The following is a 7,072-nucleotide window of genomic DNA, read 5'->3' on the forward strand; positions in this document are numbered from 1 at the left end:
ATTCTGTGCGTCGCGGCAGGGTAAGTGACTATAACTTTTGCAAAACAATCATCTGGTCTGATGCAGCAAGTTTTAAGTCAAGTGGAAGACTTAACAACTAAAACTGAGTGTACTGGTCTTCTGAAAGAGTTGTTGAGGAGGTAATTGTTTCTGGAGGTTAGGTTTCATCTGGTATATGCAGCATAGCAGTGAACAATGTCAACACTAAAGTTTGAGAAAACTGCATATCAAAACGAAACTGCGGTGCCACGTCTGTTTTTATGTTATTTAAACATACAGCATCAGTAAACATTGTACGTACACCCAGTGGACGAAAACTTTTAATCAGGTACATAATAACTCAGCCTGACCGTTTCGGACTTTCTTTTCAGAGGGGAGCACCACAACGGATTTGAATTAGTTCAGTCAGTTACCAGATAGCTTAAATTTTATTTTCGGCAGCGACAGCGTAGTGCGCTGAAGCTAGCAATGAATGCTGAATGCTGGGAAGTATGTGACTTTCATATAAACACAAACCTTTTGTTATGAAATATTCACTTTAAAATGATAATAATATTAATTTAAAGAGCGGACTAGCGTAGCCCGTTGTCTTGGGGTATTGTTTCCGCTTCACGAGCGTGGCTCACGGGATCGATTACGGCCGGGTCAGGGATTTTCACCTGCTTTAGACTTCAGAAAACTCGTGATGGTTAAATAAATACATTCTGACGTCCCGCGGCGCATTTTATTACAGCATAAGTATTACGTTAACATCGATGTTAGTGGTATGACGTCAAGACAAGAACTAACCAGTCATCATTACAATTTCCATTTGCATCATTGATCGACCATTATTATGTTTGTTGCACACAGTTAAATTCATTTCATCTTACGTGAATCAGAACGCCGTGACGCATGACGACAGAATCTTGTCGCAGCGTGATGGCCTTCGCTTGGTGTGCAACAGCGGTCAGCCTTCAGCTTCGTGGCAGCGCCGAAGATGGAGCCGACGTCTGTTAGGTGTTCTCCTTCGACATGAAACAGATACCAAAGAATCTTTTAAAAACACAACTGAGGCTTTACAATTACACAAATAACACTTACAATAAACATACGAATATCTGACGTTATATGCGTAGAACACATGCAATATGTTATTACCTGCAAGCAGCGCGGGATTAGCCGAGCGGTCTTGGGCGCTGCAGTCATGGACTGTGCGGCCGGTCCCGGCGGAGGTTCGTGTCTTCCCCCGGGCATGGGTGTGTGTGTTTGACCTTAATATAATTAGGTTAAGTAGTGTGTAAGCTTAGGGACTGATGACCTTAGTTGTCAAGTTCCATAAGATTTCACACACGTTTGAACATTACCTGCAAATCGAGCGGTAGGTGACATGTTGTAACTGTCTTGTATTTGGTTACACAACAAAACATACGCCTCGAACCAACTTTACACCAATGATTGAGCACCAGAGTACCATTTCGTCCAACATCATCTTGAATCCACTCTCAAATTGAAGCCACGTTAATCGTTGTACCTGATTTTATTTTTCCGTCTACGCAGGGGATAACCCAACAGCTGGGGGATACTCCACAGGCTTATGGGCTCTTCCAGACGGGTTTCAGCGTGCAGAGGGGCAAACTTGCTCAATTCTTCCCGTTCTCCACTAACAAGGGGAAAGCCTTAAACACGGCCAACCGACTCGGATCCTACTTGGCTGATCGCTTGTTTACAACCTGAAATGAAAGACTCTAACAAAATTTGGTTCATTACCTCACCGCATTAGAGAAAACAACCTCTAACGTTCAAAAGAGCAATCGACTCAAAACTGACAGGCTCGAAAGACAGCTGAAAATTGTGCATTCTTCGTCGTCATACTGGGGTCGGAAAAAGAATACTTTCATAGAAATGTGCCTGTTACGTTCCCAAAACGCGAAGGCTCTTCAACGAAAGTGCGGATGGCCTAGCGGCCAAAGAATCTGACTAACGAGCAGAAGGCCTCTGTTCGATGCATTTAGCACTTTGATAGGTCCAGGATGGTTAATAAGGTAATGAATATGGAAGAATAACAAGACAGGCAAATAAATTTTCTCAAACGGCTTGGATTAGTGAAGAATCAAATCTTTAAGTCTCGTATGAAAACAGTTCCGTGTAACACTGCTGCGAATTCGTCACGAGGCACCGGAGGCAGCCGCCAGCGCGTGCTGGTTTGCAACGAGGCGCGGTGCAGAACTTCATTTGGAGGTTTCGGAACTACGATTAGTTTCTGGAAGCCCAACGGAAATTGCGCAACCGTTCGGATGCACCAAAGATACTTAGCATGATTCATTCTCAGCTTTCAGCACCCATTATTCAGGCGTTGTCATTGTATGTGTGGTATGTATTAAAATCCATTTCCGAAAAGGAAAGATTTTTAAATGAAACTAAATTTGTTTTCCGTCAGATCGTCAGAATGAACGATGTAGTTGGGCGAAGATTGCATTCATTATCTGTTTTTGTGTTGCAAATATATTGGGCTTATAACGAGTATGTGAAAGAGCTGTGGTTAGGCAACTACGATTAAAATTTTAATTCTTTACTGTCTCAAGTCGTTTGGGAAATTCACCTACCTACCTTGTTGTTGTTGCTTACTTATTATGTTACTGAACTGCTAATCCTAACAGTTTCGGTGGAGAAAGAACACAAATGAAAACTGTGTATGGAAATCGAACACAGGTTGTCTCCTGTCCAGCCAGATGCCCTGGTCGCACTACACCTGCCGGACTTTTGTCGAATAGATTTTACCCTATGGGCACTATGGCACTGTCCAAAGATCGCGTTCCCACACCACAGCAGAACGCTCTTCAATACGTCAGACACCACGCGCGGTCTCAGGCGCCTTGCCCTAAATTCTCTTCGGAAAACATAGTTGTGCGATATCATGTTGATTCTCAGGTCGCGTGAAGGATTGTTGTGACTTCTGCGTTGCTCTGTAAGTAATGATTAATGACCGGGAATCTTGTTACGAATACTAACGATAGACTGGCTCTAGAAATGATTAAGGAATATGTGTGAATTAACTCAACTTTCTACATCCCAGGAATGAAAATTTTATGAGGCCTGTAACCGTCTTTATAATTTTGGTACATTAAGCACAGATTACCATTTTCAGTTATTTAGTAGATATTTTACTGTCTAATAAAATAAGTGTGAAGAATTTTTGCAGCTTGTTGCATTTGCATTATCTTTTTGTTGCCTTACATTAATATTTTTACATCTGTATAATAATTCAACTGCGTTTGAATTGACTGAAACTAGGACTTAGGCAGGATTGGGCATTGAGTAGTGTCAAGAAATTTGTTAAAAATGTGAAACTAGAGGTTTCCTTCCTCGTGGATGGAGTTTATTGCTCCGTCATTTATTACTAAGGGACACATGTGATGATCTGTGGTGGTTACCGCACCAGACTGATGGAGTATAATGCGCAAGAGACGAGCAGGAGAGAACGTCCGGTTCGGGGTGAGAGCTGGCGGACAAGAGAGTGATCCCGTAAAGCCCCCAGCCTGCCCTCTATCTCCACCTAACCAATCTCTGCTTTCTTACTGGCTGCAAGAGAGGGTACTTTGGTAATGTCCCTCCATCAGCGACTCTTTTGAGGAGCATGCCCTATCAGCAGTACACGGTGTGGAAATACTATTCACATGGACTTTATGTGTGTGTGTGTGTGAGTGTGTGTGTGTGTGTGTGTGTGTGTGTGTGTGTGTGTAAGTTCGGTATGTAGACACATACAGTATTGCACCAGCTCTGGCACAGGCAGAGCTCTGGTGCAAGCCACAGTTTGACTGCACTGGGAACCAGAGGAATTGAAAGAGAAAATAACAATTTAAAATTACACTAAACATTCCAATAAACCTTTCCACTCAGTCTGACTGCCCACCATGTACACTCCTCCTCCTCCCATTGGAGCCATTTATGAATCATAATTTGATTTGACAATAAAACGATAGAAGGCATGATAAGCTCCTTTGGACAGGCTGTGCTGATACCTAAAAGGGGAATAATCTAATGGAGGGCAATTTTCAGTAGAAGAAATCTTTGAAATCACTAAGAGGTGTAAGATTACAAAGTTTTGTAACAATTTGTTATATAAAATTTTGTCACAATGAGTTGGTATCGCAAAAAAAAGTGCAACGGCAGGGAGATATTTCAGTTTCCTCTAAAAACTGTACAATTTCACAGTTCGTTGCCCCAGTGTTAAGTGACAGGGTCGGTCACATGTAAAGATTTGTATGAACACAACGCTGAAACTCAAGATATACTGCTCATTTAAATATTATCAACATAAGGGAGGTGCGAATAATGTGGATTATTTTGAGGTGTGTGGCTGGCAGATACTTTTGCCAGCAGCAATTCAGCAATTTCACTCAACCCCTCAGGGGTTCAGCATCCATTTGCTGGTATGGGGTTGGCAACCCTAGTGTTTCTGGTAGCACAGCTAGTCCTCTGTCACCGTGAGCTCTGGTTACGCTTCCGCAACCACCGTGCAGCTCGGCAGTGGAACGTTGCGCGTCTCAGGGAACGGGGATCTTGGCCTGACTGCCTGGATCGCGAGGATGGAATAAACCTCTATAAGAATAAACCAATCCCAAGGTGTGCTGCACACTGATGAGATGCGTGGCTGTTGAGGTGGAACACTCCTGAGCAGGCAACCTGTGGGGAACCTGCCACACCTCAGTTGTATAAGGCTTACTCAGGCACGTGGGGCTCTGTCTGAGTGGACCCTTATTTCCCCAGCTGCTCGTGGAACCAGCACGGATCCTTCAAAATATTTTCTTCCTCCTTGCAGTGGAAAGAGTGGGTCACTGGTAGGTACCAACACCCAATCAAACAAGAGGGCTCGTGTAGCCAGTCCTTCAGACTTCAGCATCACACAGACATTGCCAGTATCGAGTAACATAATGCGTGCTGGTGGTCGGAATGTGTTTATTATAACTAAACGAAAGGAGGGAGCTTTGAGAAAGAGTCTCATTTCTCCATAGAAGAAGGGTTAGAGGGAACTGCTGGAAGTTGAAAATCTGTCAAGTGCTTGTGAAACGGAACCCTTTTGGTAGAAACATCCAATTTCAAACAAGTGAAGAACATCCAAAAAGCTCAGTGCCTCGCGCAGTATGCAATACAAAATGAACTGAACACCACCTTGAAATATAGCGAACATGTTGTGACTTGAAGGGATCTGGATGATATTTCGCGAGAAGAAGTGAAAGCAGAGTGGTCCCAGGAAGGCATCGCTGATGTACAGAATGTAATGAAATGGGTGGATGGCGATTTCATGAAATTGGACTCATTTATACTCTCTGTCAGCAGTACAAATCTTCCAGAACATGTTAAGGCTGGTTTCCTCAGCCTCAACATGCGGCCGTTATTTTCCTAACCCAGTGCGCTGTTTTATGTGCGAGCACTTTGGGCACACCAACTCAGGTTGTGAGGTAGCAGCCACTTGTAGTAAATGTGGTAAGGCCACCCATGAAGGTGTCGGTTGTTCATCTCCACCAAAGCTAGCTCCTCTGTGTCAGCTCTTAAGCAACAAGTTCAAAAGACCGATTCTGGTACCCAAATCGAGATTGCTAGTGTCACTACCAGCATCTGTGTTTTCCAATGCCCTTTTGCCACTGCAATTCCTTGAAAGCTCACACTTCCTCCCAAAACATCAGATAAGTCTGTTGTCACTAACATTGCGAAGTTCCCTGCTCCTCCAGAAGTTCAGTCTGGTCCACCATACAGTGGCACCACTGCCACTGCCGTGGTTTTGCCTCCAAAGCATACCCAGGGCAAAAAAATCAAAGGCCAAGTGTCCACCATGGACAGAATTGGGAAGTAAACAGTCAGAAGATGTCAATGTCATACTATCTGACATCTCTCTTGACTCTTTGGTAAAACTAATGGACCTAGATGTTGGACTGGGGCAATCATCTCGCCCCAATACTGAGCCCACAGCCATTAAGGGCTACCATCCCCGGCAGAAAGATGAGGTGGAAGTGCAACCCCCTTGACAGATGGCTCCCGTATTACAGTGGAACATTAATGGGTTCAGGACCTGTGTAGAGGACCTGGAACTGCTAGTGCAGCAATGCCCCCTGTGCATGTGCTTTCAAGAAACAAATTTTAAAACCAGTGATGCGCACGTGCTACGTGGCTGTACTCATCGCGAAAGGATGACTTGACTGGTGACAGAGGCAACGAAGGTGTTGCTGTGTTGGTCAATAACATGTATCCCTTCTTTGCTCTCTCCCTGGCTACTGACCTGCAAGCACTTGCTAATAAAAATAATTTGTGCCAGAGACTCACTGTTACTGCAATATATTCTGAGGCTCTTGTAGAGCTTGTGGAACGTCTCCTGTGACCATTTCTCTCACTGGAAGACTTCAGTGCCCATCACATTTTGCAGAGTTCGACCTCTACTGCCCTCAGCATTGGGTTTTGGAGAGCCTCAGGACATCTCACGAGCTGTGCATCCTCAACACAGGTGCTCACACTCTTTTCTGCACTGCTACTGGGTCATTCTCTGCCATCGATCTCTTTTTCTGCTCTCCAGCCCTTAAAGTCTCTGCTCAGTGAGGACCACGCCCCATTCCATGTTCACGTACTGGATGGAGCACTACCTGAAGAGAAGTCACCAACATGGATGGTCAGCAGGGCTAAATGGATACTGTTCAGCCAGCTGGTTTTGTTTGAACATCGCGGCAGCATCCAGGAACCGGTGAAACACGCCACGAAAGTGATGCATCATGCCACTGACTTATCCACCCCAAAGTCCTCAGGTCACCTTGAGAGGCAATCACAACCTCGGTGGGCAGACGAGTGTCGTTCAGCCATCCGAGACAGGCGTGTGGCTCTTCGACAATTTAAATGCGACCCTGCAGCAGACAACCTCATAGCCTTTCAAGCTGCAAGAGCCTAGGCTCAGCATGTAATTAACGAGAGCAAGAAACGATCGTGGTGAGTTTTCCTAGACTGTATCAACCTATCCACTTGTTCTGTCAAAGGTTGGGAAGCTATCAGGAGGATTTCTAGCAAACACAGTGCTTTACCAATAGCAACAGTGCTGAAACAGGGATGT

Source organism: Schistocerca cancellata, chromosome 7 (genome assembly GCF_023864275.1).
Source record: "Schistocerca cancellata isolate TAMUIC-IGC-003103 chromosome 7, iqSchCanc2.1, whole genome shotgun sequence".
Taxonomy (NCBI): Eukaryota; Metazoa; Arthropoda; class Insecta; order Orthoptera; family Acrididae; genus Schistocerca; species Schistocerca cancellata.